The sequence below is a fragment of the Cibotium barometz genome, chromosome 29 (genome assembly GCF_041138505.1).
Source record: "Cibotium barometz isolate CiBa-2024 chromosome 29, ASM4113850v1, whole genome shotgun sequence".
Lineage (NCBI taxonomy): Eukaryota > Viridiplantae > Streptophyta > Polypodiopsida > Cyatheales > Cibotiaceae > Cibotium > Cibotium barometz.
Window position 1 is genome coordinate 3,039,062 of NC_141074.1, and position 18,439 is coordinate 3,057,500.

Here is an 18,439-nt window from a genome sequence, read left to right on the forward strand (position 1 = left end):
GAAATAGGTTCCAAAACAACGAGAGCCCCATAAGCAAAAGAACACGTCAAAGTCATCAAATCAGTGGGCTTCTCAATGAACAACCAGTAGGTGGGTAAAGAAGGTAACCCTCCAAGCACAAAGCTACCATGAGGGAACAAAGTACATATGGCTGCCAAAGACAACCCAACCTCGACCTGAACAGACTTTCAATGCCAATCCAACAATCACTCAAACAAAACAAGTGTGGCTACCAAAGAAAGCACATGATCAGCCACCACATAAAGCTATGGCAATGCCAAAAACCAAGGAAAAGGAAAAGTCAAAGCCGGCCAGCAGGCCATCAACAAATGCAACCAAACAGGAGAAAGGAAAGTGGGTACCAAAGCCACTAACTACACAGGTAACATCTACTTCCTTCTCGAAAGTGGAAACCATGGTACCAAGCAGGAGAAAGGAAAGTGGGTACCAAAGCCACTAACTACAGAGGTAACATCTACTTCCTTCTCGAAAGTGGAAACCATGGTACCAAGGTGTTGATGGCTTGCAGGCCACAGCCAGCAGGCCATCAACAAATGCAACCAAATAGGAGAAAGGAAAGTGGGTACCAAAGCCACTAACTACACAGGTAACATGTACTTCCTTCTCAAAAGTGGAAACCATGGTACCAAGGTATTGTACAAATGTTGTACAACAGTTTACTTACCTACTAGAACAACAAAGGCTTGATGTACTACGCGAAGTCGAGAAGTATTTAGCTTCACAAGGCTCGTCATCAACAACCCTTGGATCCAATTGATCCAAGATCCTCCTCTTGCACCGCATGTTGTTAACAATGCATTGACTGTGTACGCATATAGGGCCACATTACACGGCCATGCATTAGGCACATTCTTGGACACCCATGCACTTGCACATGTCAATTATGCTAAGAACAAGAGGGGGGAGATACATCAAAGAAAACATCAAAGAAAAGCAGCTCACCTAAGAAGTTAAGGCATCTTTACACTAAAACAAGCCATGCAGTATCTACAAAACAGTGCATCTCTTCAGGATGCCATCGAAGCTTTCAAACTTAGAAATAGATGAAAATTAACTTCCAGGTGATCAACAACAAATTGTTCGGACATCAAGATCATTCTAAGCTATTCAGAGAACATTTTGTAAAAGTCCAAGTCATCACCCAGCTGGGGACATAAGAGTCAAGAGTCGGGCAGCTAAGCCGCTAAATGAGCAAAGCATCAGTCCCAAAAGCTTTTTAGTCCTACTAGACTCAGTGTATGCATCTTAGTTAATAGGTATAAGCTTAACCTAGAGAGTTGAGCTAGATAACTGTGTCGCTCATGCTGGATGAGATGAGCATAAGAGTCTAATTCTACTACTTTAAGAGTCAGAGGAGTGGCGGAGAAGTCCTACACTCACGCACAAATGCACAGTGAGATGAGCTAAGAAATCTCAACAACAAAAGCCCTTTTGGAAGAGATAGTAGCTATTGAAGCAACTTATAGTGCTCTAATGGCTACATCCACTTCTCAAAGTACCCATCATGAATTTTCTCTCGCACTGCATAAAGTTTTAATTGCATTTTTTGTGTATGCATACTAGGGTGTCCCACTCTTGGACACAAGCATTAGGCACTCTTCAATTGCTAAACCCATGCACTGCCAATGCACTACACCCTACACCATCCACTTATGGAGAACTTAGCATAACATAACTTTCTCTACTATATGCTCATAAACACCATCACTAATAAGATCTGAAATCAAAGGCACTTTTTCCTACTGGGTTTTTCCCTTTGACATATCCAGGTTTTAGACCTAAACTTTTATTCCCTTTTATTGTTTTTTATTTTCCTTTTTACATTACCACCAATAATACTTGTGCTCTCATCTCAAAGTTGGCCACATAAAGTCAAATTACTTGCCAGCCTTCAAATGTTCAAGAATTGCAAATCCAAGCTTGAAGACGAGATGGAGACACAACGAAGAACCTAACATAACAGGCAGCTCAAGGCAGACAACCAAAGCCATCAAGAAGAAAAGCACAAGAAGTGGAAGCCACCAGCTTGAAAACATCAACTGCCACAAGAAGCACATTGCAACAAAGCAGTACCCTTGACGCCTACAACACCAAATGGAAGTGTCCAGGGACAGACACTTAAATAGGAGGGGGGGAGTGTTTCAGCAAGCTAGCGCCGACTTAAAAGTGAAGAAAGTTGTACATGGAGCAAGCGAGAAGGAAGAGTAAAGACAAGTAGGAAGAAGAAGCAACAAAGACAGAAACGAGCGCGGGAAATCGGTAAAGATTATTATTTTTTTGAGTCCTGTAAAAAGCTGTGTATTTTAAAATACTTTCCCATCAAAGCCTTGTAATTAATTACGGTCATGTAATTCGGGGCTAAAAGGCTTCCAGCTTGTAAGTGACGGACACTCACCGTGAAAGTCAGTTTTCTAAAAAGCCTAGGAAGTATATAAGTCAATGAGCTAGGTTTTTAGAAGGATCCTAATTCTATCGTGTAAACTGAGAGGAGCTCACTTAAAGAGAAGAGAAGCATCTTGCGGCACTTCCTACGTGCGATTCGTGTACATTCTTCCGTTCTAATGCAAAGAAAGGTTCTTGCCTCCATCATTGTCTACATTTCTATTGCCTAATCATTCGTTTTGGATTAAGGAATGAGTAGCTAATGTGTGTGTGTTCTTTAGGTTAAAGAGTGTGTGTGTGTGCAATTAATCTTTGATTAATGAAGTTTTAATGTGTGTAAATGGTTCAATGGTGTAGCCTTGGGTTACTCTAGGCTATGGTAACTTCAATTTTGTGTATACATTAGAGAGAGAGTGCCTCCCTCTTGTGTGTGTGTGTGTGTAAGCTTTCCATTAAAGCTTCCATTTGAATGCATTGAGCCATTAGGTGAACCCACAACTCCCCACACTTCCTCTTTAATCCTTAGCATGCATTGTGTGTGTCTATGAATAGGATTTGTCCTTTTTGCTAGAATGTGTGTGCGTATGTGAATGTGTAAGTAGCTTGCCCTCTTCTATGTGTGTGAATACCGTGAGCCTTGACAAGCTCTCGTAGCCTCCACGCGCTAGTCGGGTCACTTCCCTTGTATTGACATATTTATGTTAGTGCATGTATGCTATGCTATAGACGTCCGTTCGCGGTGAGCCGCTAACACCCCAATGGAAACTCTGAAGTTTGAAATTTCCTTTAAGGTCTCTTCTTTTTCTTATTTGTTGCATCATTAGCTTCTTTCATTTTGCCTTTCTTTTTGCTTGGATTTGTAATCCCTTTGTTAGCTTCTCTCTCTCTTAAGTAGTCCTCTTTTCAATTGGCATAACATCTGGTTCTACCTACTTGGTTTTTTCTAAAGTGATGACATTTATGGCCTTGGCTTTACCCTTCTCATTTGCACTGAATCTGCTAGGACCTGCTTCACTTTTAATCTCAATTCCATAATCATTGGACCTGTAGGGTATCTATGATGGACCATGGTAAAGGAAACACATCCCCGGTGGTTTGTTGCATTATGGAGAATAATGACAAAGCTCCTTGTAATTATAACAAGTGACTGGGAACCTCACTCTTCCGCCATAAAACCCTCTACCACTAGTAGGTCATTAAATTTAGGGTGAATTTCTTCATGAGGTCCACCATCTGCTTCAAATCCATTTTCATTTTGTTGTCTTTAACAGGTGTTGCAAGCACTGTAGTAGCCATGAGTCACATGAATTGCTGCAACTCGAATCAATTGGAATAAGAATAGGAATAGTTTCCATTCTCCTAGTCTCTATCTTGATCTTAGGAACCCCCATCCCCATTTGGGTTAGCTATTGATATTTTCATTCCTTACTTTTTGTTGCACGCTGTCGTGAAGTGTGCGGTACAGCCAGGAAAGTACGAAACTTCTAGCTGTGAGAGTGAATGTCAATTCCAACAGGGTATTTCACGTACAAGACTTCCCAAGGAGTATTGAACATCATTATTTCCATTGATAAATACATGTGTCCTCTTCCCTCAATACATCCTTGATTTCATCCAGATAATTGCACAGAATTGCATGAAATCCTTTGAATCATTTTCATGTGGGCATAATAAAGCTTTCTAATTTTTCCAGTATGCATGTGTTACATCTAGTGCCCTCAAAACCATTATTTCGAGATATCCTTTATCACCTGAAAACCTGCCTTAATATCCTAACATCTCACAAGCAAAATTTTGCATTTGGCATAGCTTTGTCATACTCATAATTTTCAAATCCATATGAGAAGAAAGTAAGGCAAATTTCCCTCAGCTTCAATGCATTTTTCACCAATCATCGAGCTCCAAATTCTTTAGCCTTTTCCCCATGGTCTCGCTATTCATTTCCATTTTCTTTTTGATTTATCAAACATTCGATTTTCTCCATTCACATAGAGCAAGTTAAGAGAATAAATAACAAAAAGAAAACTCCACTTACGATTCGCACACGTGGATCTTCTAATTTGTTTTCCCAAATATATTCAGCTCGCCGATTATGCGAGGGATAATGAAGTGGAGAAGCATCGCTGCAGACTGGTTTGAAAATGATTTTCCCAATAAATACATCATTAAGTAGCTCTAGAATTACTCTATAATTCTAGCACCTACAAGGCATAATCAGATAATATATTCAAAGAGTTAAATTTTCTGGTAGATTTGGACGCTGAACTTCAACGCTGCCTAAAAATCTCCACACACTGGTTTTCGCCGTGAAGCTCCGGCGCGTTTTCTCTTTCCCACGGCGATTTCGGCGGCCCCCCCTCCACGTTCTGCCAGCTGTCCATGCCATAAGGAAAGGCTGCGCCTTTTCTAGAAATCTCCCAACATTTTGTTAACCTTAGCACTAAGTTTATAAAACATAACCTTAGCATTAAGGTAGCAAACCTTAACCACAAGACTACCAAGGCATTAGCACCTCTATGAAAACATACTTACTAGCTCCATGTTCCCTATCTCCACTCTTCGCATTAGATATACGTAAAATACATATGCTTCTACATGATGATCCATGAAATCCAAGTGCAGTTTTCTATCCGAACATTTCCCCAACATTCAATGAACTCTAGAATCTCCAATTGCCCATTCAAGTATTTCTTCATGCCTTTATAAATGCATTCCTTTGAGCATTGGTATACCCTCATGCCATCATATATTTCTGGATGCTTCTAACTTGCCCATGAACTCTGAGTAACAGCAAAAACATCATCCTCCATACTCATATACAAAAAACTCCTAAATCTGACTCAGCCTCAGCTTGTCTTATTGAACCTCATATACAATATGAACATATGTACATGGCATCATATAATGACTCGTCATGGCACATAACCTCATGCACCTGGATGTGTATTTGATGAACTCACATGCACGGTTTCACATCATAGACGTGCCATGGCACGACATCCACCCCCTCTAAACCTGCACATCCTCTGGTATGTGCCAAATCATCATCAAGATCTACATATAGCTGGATGTCGTCTTCATCTTCTGCAGCTCCAGGAAGATCATCCTCTTCCTCTTCAAGCATATCCATACCTTCACTGTCAAGCTTCTCATCCTGAATCTCTTGTGAATCAAAAGGATCACCATCATGCCTTCTTTTAAATATCTTGATTCTTTTGCCAGCCACAAGATTCTTTACTTCTGTTCCATCAAGCTCACACAGAGTATATGTGGCATTTCCATGCACATGCCTGACAATGTAAGGGCCAAACCATCTTTTTGCAAATTTTCTTTGAACAGTGAATTGGTTGTCAAGGCTACTATCATACATTAGAACCCAATCACCTTCTTCAATAGGTTTTGGCCGGAGTCTGTGTCTACTATCAAATCTTTCTTTATTTTTCAGCCTTGCATCTTTCAGGCGAGCTTTAGCAAGCTCTACATCTTCAGGCCTCCTCTCCAACTGTCTTATTCTCAATGCAAGGAGGTCATCTCTGCTTAATCCTTCCATCCAGGGCAATACATTCCAAGTTAGAATTACTTCTTCAACTGGCATCACTAGCTTCTGACCATACATTAATTCAGCAGGCATGTATCCTGTCACTGAGCTATGAGTTGTACGGTCAGCCCACAAGGCATATGGTAGCAGCTTTGGCCACACTCTCATCCTTTCTCTGCATGCCTTAGCCAAAGCTTTAATGATTGGAGGATGTCCTCGTTCACTTTTCCCATTGCCCTCAGGATTGTAAGCACATGTTAGAGACAGTTTGATACCAATTCTAGAGAAGAATTCCCTTGCTTCTTCAACATCTAGCTCTCCCCTATCAGCTGTTATTTTCCCAACACAACCATATCGGTAGATCACATCTTCCAAGAGAAATTTGCATACTGTTTCCGTACTCTTTGTTCTAAGGGCACGCCCTTCTACCTGATTTGTCAAATCTTCTCTTGCAAGTGCTATATACCGCATCTGCCAAATTCCCAAAGGCATTGTAACTAGATCCACTACCCATTTGTAGTGCATGGCAGGTGGGTAGGTTGGTTGCAAGCCATCACGATGCCTCACATTTGAGTACATTTGGCATACCATGCATGTTTCCACATATTGGGAAATATCCTTGTACATTCCTCTCCACCAATATTTTTCCTTTATTTTGGTATAAGTGGCCCACACACTTCTATGCCCAGCCCAGAGACTCTCATGGAACTCTTTCACAAGCTTCCCTTGAGTCTCTTTATCACATACGACTCTCTGTGGCATAGCATTCCTCTGTTTAGGATGTTTCCAGAGATACCCATCCTTTAGAAAGTAACCATATGCTTTTCTGCGGATCCTCTTAAATTCTGAGTCAGACCAATCCTCTTGCTTTGTCAGAGTGCTCAAATATTGACCAATAAGCAACCAATCCCCTTCATATATTTCCTCAATAAAAGACTCAAGTGCATTTGATAGGCAAATATGATCCCCCTTTGCATATGCTGTAGTATAGAACTTTGTACCCACATCATCAATGTCACTAACCATCTCTTCCTCATCTTCATACCTGGCTCTTGATAGCATATCTGCAACTGGATTATCTTTTCCCGCAATATGCTCAAACTCAGGATTTAGTGACTTGATATAAGCAATCCACCTAAGCATAGCAATATCTGGAGTGGTACAACTTGCTATCATCCCAAGAAGTGGCAAGCAATCAGTCTCCACAAGTACAGATGCCCCAATAAGATATTCTTTTTCACATTTTAGAGCAGTGACTATCCCCCATAATTCTCTCTTGATCTGTGGATACTTTCGCTGCCGAAAGCTTAATACCTTTGCTCCAAATCTAATTACATACCTATGATCATCCTCATCATCTTGCCCTACTGCCCATCCAATCCCAGTAGGACTAGTATCAACTGTAACAATCACAGGCCTGCCACACTCATAATCTGCCTTTCTCAAAATGGGTGATGATTGGAGCAAATATTTCAGCTTCCGCATAGCTTTAATATGTACTGCACTCCACAAAAATTTTTGATTTTTCCTCAAAAGCTGATAAAGAGGATCTGCTACTTGTGCATAGTGTGGGATCCAAATAACATAAAAGACGCATGCTCCAAGAAATCTCCTCAGCTCTGTAACATTAATGCATATTTCCTTCATTCTTTGTATTGCGTCTATCTTGGCTGGACAAGGACGGCGTCCACTAGTACTACAAAGATGTCCCACTATTAGCACTTCACCAACCCCAAACACTGATTTCTGCCCAGATAAAGTAAGATTCACTTCTTCAAGCCTGGATAGAATCATGTCACAATCCTTTATATGATCTGCCACAAACTTGCGGCACCCTTTTGAATCCAAATTCCCATCTTTGTCTTTCTCCTCACAGCCCTTTATTGGCACATCATCCAAAAATGGCATAGTTTTTTGTGGTATGAAGTCCCGTAAGACTTTATTCATTCCATTCATCATATGTGCCACTGAGTTAGTGGCTCCCTGTGGTAAGGTACACATCCTTACTAATCCCAAAGGAGTTCTCATTGTGGTCAAGTCCCTGCTTTGCATATCCAGCTGGAACTGATCATATCCCGAATACAAATCACCCATAGAGTATATAGCTTTCCCTGCAAATGCTTCTGCAAACTCATCCACAATTGGACCTGCTCCCACATTCCTGATTGTGACTTTGTTTACAGGTTGCATGTCTTGAATAAAGCGCAATGTCCCATTTTTCTTTGGTACAGTAAACCATCTGTTGGAATATGGGGCACATGAAGGCTCCAAGATTCCCATTCTGATCTTTTCCTTTAGTAATTCCATCAACTTTGGCAAGAGAGCCTTTGGTACTGGAATTGGCCGCAGGTTCCAGGGCACATGTGGAACAGTAAAGATCACCATTGGTGCTGTTACACTTGGATCAACACAACCAATCTCATGCGGCTGAAAGGCAAAAGCTTTCCCATGTTTTACAAGCATCTCCTCAAAGCATTCCCTTTCAACTGGCAACAGAAAATCCCTCTCACCAATCTTCAGCTCTTTCAGAGTTTCTTGAGTAAATTTATGCCCAATTTTCTTCGGATCTCTAAGATTTGGCTGCATAGAAGCTTCATCTATCTTCTCCTTGCTTCCTGGTGGCAAGGGCAAGGCAACTGGTTTCACCTTCTTTGCAACCGTTTTGTATTTTGTATCCACATAAGCATCCATCTCACAATTCATGTTTTTACATTCCACCCCCTCAAATTCCTGGATTATATCATACATCTCCACAGATGACACCTTTATCACTTCATTTCCACCCTGTAAGCATGCTCTTCTCATATCAAAAAGTACATCCATAGTATCTATAAATGACACCTCATCAAGCACCCCTGAAATAAACTCATTCTTCTCCAAAAGACCACACTGCTCAAAACTTTTTTGTTCATTTTGTATATGTTTTTGCATGCCACGCTTTAAATCCTTGCTTTTTACAAAAACCAGTGACCCATAGCTGGAGAATCCCTGAAAATTTGCTGAAAAACTATTTACATTGATTGAGTCCTGCGAGAACTCATTTCCCCTTGTACCATTGGAATCCCGCTTTACAATGGCACCTGGCCAAAATCCCTCATCTCCCTGTAATTCATAAACTCTCTGTTTATCTTTGGGAGTGACTGTGCCCTAAGAAATTCACGATTCCTTTCATGATTAATGCAAACTGTCAAAAACTGAACAGCCTTTTTGCCATCTTTACTCCTTATTCTTGCATAAGCTGAACCATCATCCAAAACCTTTGTTTCCATCCTTACAGCTGTAATGTAGGGTTGCCCAAGAATGAGGGGATACGATGACATCTCCTGAACAAAGAAATTCTGATCATCCTTCACATCCCCTATAGTTACCCTTACATTTGGACATGCTGCATAAAGCTCTCCAGATGAATTATTAGCTGCTTTAATCATCCACCCATGATCCACATCCATTGGCCACTTACATTTGTTGTAGAGATTTTTAGCCATAAGATTTATTTCAGACCCATGATCAATTAGAGCGACATATGGCTCTTCCAAATCACCTATCTTGACAAGGGTTTCAGTGGTGGCTCTTGCCCAATGGCTCCTGGAGTAATGACTTTTTGTAAGAACTTCTTTTTCGTCATCCTCTTCCACAAAACGCACTTGTCGTGCCCCATCAGCAGAGTGATTACATTCCACCACATTTTCTCTCTCTTCCTTTTTCTGTACCTGTACACCATGAGTCTTAGAAGTGCTTGCTTCCCCTTGTGATGGAATAGATTCAATTATGGACTGCCTTTTTCTTCGTATAATATCAATTATCTCATCATGAAATTCTTTCTTTGCAATCCCCAAGACTTCCCCTAGTGTGAATTCCACCCTGCTGTTTAGAATTCTCTCTTCAAGCACCTTTTTGAGATCTGTTGCAACTTCAATATCAGATTGAAGCTTGTAGAGTGGACTTTTTCCTTTACCCTTCTCCTTCATTTTAACTGGCACTTCTTCCATTGAAACATCTTGTGGAGGTCTGCTTTGCTGTGGAGGCATATGTGATGGCCCAGGATCCTTCTTTTCACTTCCACGTGTAACTCTTTTTGATGGCCCTCCTTCCTCATTTTCCCTTTTACGTTTCTCCTCTACCTGTGCCTCATTATTTTGGCATTTGGCAATATAGGCATGAATGGATAAAGAATCCACAGGCTCCTCCCAGCCAGTCTCAAGGCGTATACAATCACCTGCCTCATGCAAAGCTTGCTTTGACACTTTCCTTGATGCAATTAATTCCATTGTTGACGGCCAAAAATTCTCATTCTCATAATCCTCATCATTCTCAAATCCCTGCTTTTGTTGACCAACCTTTAATCCATAGGTTGCTGCCTCGATCATAGAAATGGCATGACTAGCAACCATATCCTCTACTAGCTTTTTCATCCCTCCTTTCCCAAAGTTTGTACTCAGCGGAAGACCAGTCTCTGTAAGATGGATTTTCCCATCTTTGAAGAACACAAGTTGATTCTTAAGAGCTTCTTTATAGCTGGTACAATCCTTCTTTGCATGCTCTGGGTCATCACACCATATGCATCTATATGTAAACCCTTCTTTGATTTGAGGCCTTTGCATAGAAGCCTGCCCCAATGGTAGACCTTTTTCTTCGATCCTGGACATCTTTAATTTTAAATCACGCATACCCTTGATAAGCTCATCCATCGGCCCATCTATCTTAGGAATTGTGGCAGCTGGCTTGGATAAACTCTCAGGGGTAACAGCAGCTATGGGGGTTGCAGATCCCATCACCATTTTATCCCTCCTCCGCTGCCGCTTTGCTAACATAGTGACTGCATCCTCAACATCATTCCAATCACTCTTTAATCCTTGCTCTGTATTTTTATCCTCAAGGAGGATTTCCAATGTCTCCTGGAGATCTTTCCCAGCTGCCTGCAAGAAGAGCTCTGTCTTTTCTCTGTCTAAAGTTGCACGCTCTATTCTTGACAACTGGGCATAACGCTTCTCAAACTCCCTTAGCAATTCTGTGGCAGAAATTCCCATTTTAGGTTTTGTGACCCATTCCAAAAAAGTTCGTTTGGTCACTCGCTCAGAATCCTCCATGAAGTATTCATCTTTTAAAGCAAGTTTGAATTCTTCCCAATTTCTGCCACCTTGTGCTGTCTGCAATCCTTTTATGCGCTCTCTTATTTCAGGAACGCATACCAACTCGAAACTTCGAACCATATCCTCCTCGGTCACCCTATTTAGCTCCATCTCCTTTATATAATTGCGCAGATACTTTGTAATGTCCTTCCCATCAAATTGATCTACCTTTTTCACAATTGATTGTAAGGCTTTGGTCATGGAAATCTGTCCCCTCTCAGCAGCTTGTTGCTGTTGCATGTACATGGAAAACATTTGGAACATCTGCATAACTCCGGGGTCAAGATGAACCCCCTGGCCCTCAGAATTCTCAGCCATAGCTTCGCTGTATGTTTCACCACACTCTCACCCCAGCAGTTTCACGTCAGGTTCACCAAAAAAACTGTCGTGAAGTGTGCGGTACAGCCAGGAAAGTACGAAACTTCTAGCTGTGAGAGTGAATGTCAATTCCAACAGGGTATTTCACGTACAAGACTTCCCAAGGAGTATTGAACATCATTATTTCCATTGATAAATACATGTGTCCTCTTCCCTCAATACATCCTTGATTTCATCCAGATAATTGCACAGAATTGCATGAAATCCTTTGAATCATTTTCATGTGGGCATAATAAAGCTTTCTAATTTTTCCAGTATGCATGTGTTACATCTAGTGCCCTCAAAACCATTATTTCGAGATATCCTTTATCACCTGAAAACCTGCCTTAATATCCTAACATCTCACAAGCAAAATTTTGCATTTGGCATAGCTTTGTCATACTCATAATTTTCAAATCCATATGAGAAGAAAGTAAGGCAAATTTCCCTCAGCTTCAATGCATTTTTCACCAATCATCGAGCTCCAAATTCTTTAGCCTTTTCCCCATGGTCTCGCTATTCATTTCCATTTTCTTTTTGATTTATCAAACATTCGATTTTCTCCATTCACATAGAGCAAGTTAAGAGAATAAATAACAAAAAGAAAACTCCACTTACGATTCGCACACGTGGATCTTCTAATTTGTTTTCCCAAATATATTCAGCTCGCCGATTATGCGAGGGATAATGAAGTGGAGAAGCATCGCTGCAGACTGGTTTGAAAATGATTTTCCCAATAAATACATCATTAAGTAGCTCTAGAATTACTCTATAATTCTAGCACCTACAAGGCATAATCAGATAATATATTCAAAGAGTTAAATTTTCTGGTAGATTTGGACGCTGAACTTCAACGCTGCCTAAAAATCTCCACACACTGGTTTTCGCCGTGAAGCTCCGGCGCGTTTTCTCTTTCCCACGGCGATTTCGGCGGCCCCCCCTCCACGTTCTGCCAGCTATCCATGCCATAAGGAAAGGCTGCGCCTTTTCTAGAAATCTCCCAACATTTTGTTAACCTTAGCACTAAGGTTATAAAACATAACCTTAGCATTAAGGTAGCAAACCTTAACCACAAGACTACCAAGGCATTAGCACCTCTATGAAAACATACTTACTAGCTCCATGTTCCCTATCTCCACTCTTCGCATTAGATATACGTAAAATACATATGCTTCTACATGATGATCCATGAAATCCAAGTGCAGTTTTCTATCCGAACATTTCCCCAACATTCAATGAACTCTAGAATCTCCAATTGCCCATTCACGTATTTCTTCATGCCTTTATAAATGCATTCCTTTGAGCATTGGTATACCCTCATGCCATCATATATTTCTGGATGCTTCTAACTTGCCCATGAACTCTGAGTAACAGCAAAAACATCATCCTCCATACTCATATACAAAAAACTCCTAAATCTGACTCAGCCTCAGCTTGTCTTATTGAACCTCATATACAATATGAACATATGTACATGGCATCATATAATGACTCGTCATGGCACATAACCTCATGCACCTGGATGTGTATTTGATGAACTCACATGCACGGTTTCACATCATAGACGTGCCATGGCACGACAACGCGCTGCATCCTTAAAAGCTGTAGGCTTTTTTAGCTCCACCTTTCACCACAAACTGGGCTTTAAACTCTCCAAACAATGGTCTTTCTTCATCATGTGGGCGGGGTGCTCTAACACAAGGGCCCCATATAATTTCTCCCATAGGTCCACAAATTGCTTCACATAAGACTTTAGTGACTTAATCTCACCCTGTCATAGGCTCTTGATATGGCATTCCAAGTCTTTTCAAAATCATTGACTTTACAAAACTCAACCTTTAAGGACTCTTTTAAAGACTCCACTGTAACTTTTATTGGTGGGTCTATAGCAAAACCAACTTTATCATAAAGGGCTATAACCATTTTTGTGCACCCCTTTGACACATATCTATAAGAGCCTCAAGACCTGTGCAAGATACACTATATGATTGCTTGTACAAGCAATTTTCATCTAGTCTAGGAAAAGTGAGACATCTTCACGTATGTTGCCATGGAGCTTTGGGTAATTAAATGTGATAGTAACTTCCTTGTTGTGAGCTGAAAGAACTTGAGCAAGCTCCTTAGTGGGGGCACCAAAAGTTGTTGGGTGGTGATAAAAGAAATGAAAACTTTGCCTCTCTAGCCACTCACCCTCCAACCTTAGAATTGAAGAGACATATAAGGGGTACAAACAACAACCAAACACCAAATACTTAGCGACACATGCCCAAAACAAGAACACCACAAGTAGCATGATAAAAGGCTTAAAACAAGAGGAAAAAGGCTCATGAGCACATCAACATGAGCAAATAGGAGTCAAAGCTTCAAGCACATCAACAAAACCTTTTCTTTGTTCGCAAACCCAATCTTGCTTAAAACTTTCCGGACATAAAACCTTCACAAAAAACACATGAATGATTCTTCCTCTAATCAACTTGAGCCTTGACTTTTAGGATTTTCAAGCAACTGCTAACCATAAATAGTCTACAAAGCAAGTTAAGGTACTTAGAGGTTTTGCTTTGTAGCCATCACTCACCACCAAGAAAGAAAATTTAATTCAATCATACAACATGATTGGCCCAAGAAACCCACTATCTAAAGCATAGATAATTCACTTCCCTCCCAAATCTTTTGTTCCAAATATATCTATCACCTCTAATTGCATAGTTGTACCCACAAATTGTGCAAAACAAGCCTCCTCCTTTGTCCTTAATTCTCCATGAACACGCAAAGCCACACACTTTAAAAACTTTCATAATCACTTATTTGACACTAATAAGCTTTAATTCATACTCTTGTCATTCCAGACATGGAGAAATATGATGAAGACGGGTACAAGACAACACAACATGAGCTTGGGAGAAACCCTTGTACAACCCCCAAGGAGAGAGAGATGGGCTGGTTTTCTTGTTCATAAAGCGTCCTCACTTATAAAAATCATAGAATCTTGAGTGATGTGGAACTTTTGATTCCTTTTTTACCAAAACCCCCCAAAATATGTCGGCTCTACTACATTTCTTGCCATTTCTTCACATAAAAAACATCCCTTAAAGGGGGAATTTGATCAAACAGACACCAAATGTTGCCAAAATTTTCAAGATTCCTTTTGACAGCATAATTAAGCTTTCCAAATAATTTCCCATCACTTTTTATAGGCATCATAGCTAGATTTTATGAGATACACACCACAACATCCTAGATACCATGCAATCTTGTGCATCATACTTTCCATGTGAAATGAACTCTAAACCGTATTGCATTTGAATTTGTCCAAACAAAAACCATGTTTACATAAAATTTAGAGCAATACTAGAGAAATAAAGAAGTCAATTCCAACATCCAACCTCCCAATAAGGTATTGACAAAGGGACACATTGTAGTATGTACACAAGTGGTCAAGGCCAACCACTATGCCGAGGGCATTGGGCATCCGTAACCTTAATCATGCATCCATATATAAATTCCACAAAACTAAGCCAAAAAAGAATCCCAACAATGTTTCAAATGGTTTATGCTCGCTATCACCTTGAGAAGTAGTACAGTCAACAACAAGGAAATGCGTGAGAAATTTTTAACAAATTTATGACAAAAGTGTGATACACCTAGAAACTTTCTAACTTCATTAAAATTTTTAGGTGTAGGCCAATTTTGAACAGTTTGGACCTTTTTAGGGTCTACTCTTATGCAATGTGCTAAGACAATCCGACCTAAATATTCAATTTTTGTTTGTAAGAATTGGCTTTTATCTGGGTTCACATACAATTCATTTTTTCTGAAGAGGTGAAATATAGTGGATAAGCGTTCTTGGTGCTCTTCTTGAGGGTGACTAAAAACCAATATGTCATCAAAAAACACAATAACAAAGTCTTGATGGTCATTAAAAAATCTGTTCATTATGCACGCAAAAGTAGTAGGGACATGACTGAGTCCAAAGGGCATGACATTGAACTCATAGTGTCCTCATTGTGTGCAAAATACATTTTTAAATATGTCAAATGAATCCATGTAGACTTGATGATAGCCCTATTTCAAATCAAGTTTATTGAAAACACTTGCACCTTTACGCTTGTCTAGCTAATCATCCACTCTAGGGACTAGGTAGTGGTTTTTAACAATCATTTTTGGCCTGCTAGAGGCATGGGCATAGTGTTCAATCCACTTTTTTTTCTCTAAGAAAATGCAATGATGGAGTCTCTATATTTATTGGTTTTCGGAAGGATTTGGGTGAGAAGTCCAAGTACTTTGGATTTTTTAAATCAATATGCATTTTTTGCAATTTTGAAGACATCCCCTTATTTCCTATGATGTGTAGAAGCTAATGATGTCACACCCATTTCAAATGAGTTTTTTCAAGTAGTTTATTTGCCATGTTTTTTGCTCAGACTCAGACTTTGGCAGCAATTTTTGCTCTTGTGCCCACATTGAAGCTTTAAACGTGATTTTGATGCTATGGCATGTTAGTCCCATGTTGGATGTATCCCCCCATGTGGTTAGTTTGTGAATTGAACCCCCCAATTGGAGTAGATCTAAGATTTTCAATTTTTTGCCACTCAGGCAATCTATGGTCCGTATGCGCAACGGTAGTACAATTGGTACATTTGGAGAGCCCAAACGCTCTCCGAATGCACGCAATGCTCAATGGTTGAGCGTTGGGTGCATTCGGAGAGCGCAATGGTAGTACATTGGGTACATTTGGAGAGCCCAAACGCTCTCCAGATATGGTCCGTATGCGCAACGGTAGTACATTGGGTACATTTGGAGAGCCCAAACGCTCTCCGAATGCACCCAATGCTCAATGGTTGAGCAACGGGTGCATTTGGAGAGCCCAAACGCTCTCCGAATGCACCCAATGCTCAATGGTTGAGCATTGGGTGCATCCAAATGTACCCAATGTACTATCGTTGTGCATACAGACCATGGATTGCCTGAGTGGCAAAAAATTAAAAATCTTAGATCTACTCCAAGTGGGGGGTTCAATTCACAAACTAACCACATGGGGGGATACATCTAACATGGGACTAACATGCCATAGCATCAAAATCACTTTTAGAGCTTCAATGTGGGCACAAGAGCAAAAATTGCTGCCAAAGTCTGAGTCTGAGCAAAAAACATGGCAAATAAACTACTTGAAAAAACTCATTTGAAATGGGTGTGACATCATTAGCTTCTACACATCATAGGAAATGAGGGGATGTCTTCAAAATTGCAAAAAAATGAATATTGATAGATACACGTTCGTTTCAGCATATACACTTTGCGATATACACATATGTAGAAAGGAAATGATGGGAAAAACATGGTAGTAATTCAAGGAAAAGGCATCAAGGGCCATTGCAACAAAGGGAGATCCACATCATGCACAAATATATCACTGAAGCCCAAGTTTGAGGCTCAAACTTGGGTTTGAGCCTTGTGTGTTTCACAAGACTCAAGCCTAAGTTTGAGGCTCAAACTTGGGTTTGAGCCTACTCTTTTACAATAGACATTTGGGCCGAGGGATGAGGGGAGGGAGAGGGATTTTTGAGTAATCCCATAAAGCTAAATTGGGTTTATGTAGGTAGGGTTATATATATAATAGTGGTGCATAACTACTATCAAAAGACCGGGACCGGGTTTGGGCTTCGGCTTCGGCTTCGGTTTCGGTGAAGAAACTTGGGCTTGGGGGAAGAAACTAGAACTGCAATAGAAGTTTTACCACCTCGGGGAAAGAAACCAGAATTGGAACAGAAGTTTAACCGCCCATAAACTCTTGCTTTCTTTGCTCCATCCCCATGGAGGAAGAGAGGGAGGACATAAGTTTTACTGCCCATAAACTCTTGCTTTCTTTGCTCCATCTCCATGGAAGAAGAGAGGGAGGACATAGAGGAACAGAGGGCGTGCATAGAAGAGGATAGGACAGCAAAGAGAGGCCCCACGTGTTGCTCTATGGAGTTGCTCCATCTCCATAGAAGAAGAGAGGGAGGAGAGAGGAAGAGAGGGAGGAGAGGGCATGGGTAGGAAAAGAGGCCCTGCATGGGTGGAGCAGCAAAGAGAGGGCATGGGGGGTAGCACAGCAAAGAGGCCAATGAGGGCGTGGGTAGAAGAGCGAGCCCACATGGGCAAGGAGAGAGGGAGAGGGAGTACCCTGCTTGCTTCTTCCATGGCTTCCCCCTCAAATTTTGAATTTTGAAATTTGAAATTAAGGGGCCTTTCACACTATACCTTCAAAGGAAGCCCTTTCACACGACGCCCAATAAACACGTCGGCCATTTGAATATAAACAATTATAACAAAATCCTAGCATACGCAGAGCACATACCATTTTTTTGACATACACAGAGCGCATCTAGATTTTAAGCGTGCAGAGCACAGAACGCGGGGGTTGATCTTTGGCGACGAGATACATAGAGTGTATCTAGCTTTCAAGTGCGCACAACTGCAGTCTTTCGATCACCGCCATCAAAAAGACTGTGTGTACATAGTCTATAAGGACAACTTGTTCAGAGCAGGGTGCACACAGAGCATGCACGAACAAAGCGCCTTTGCAAACAGAGCACACAGTCCCGATCAAGGTTTCTCTGCTCTCACCCTCCCTATCTCTATTTTGATGTGTGCTTGAAAATTTGTTTTTTTTTTGGGGCATTACCCTCCACTCTCTTGCATAGTACTTTTCTTTTTTTTCATGCTCACACCTCTTAAATTTTCCCCCCTCCCTTCTAACTTCTAATCGCATGCTATAATATAGTTTCTAACTCAAGTTTGAGCCTCTAGTTCTACACAAGGCTCAAACTTGAGTTTGAGCCTCTTGTTCTATATGAGAGTTTGAGCTTCTTATCCTACATGAGGCTCGTACTCAAGTTCAAGCCTCACTTAGGCTCAAACTTGAGTTTGAGCTTCGTATCCTACACGAGGCTCATACTCAAGTTCAAGCCTCACTTAGGCTCAAACTTGAGTTTGAGCCTCTAGTGTCTTTTTTTTCAACTCAAGTTTGAGC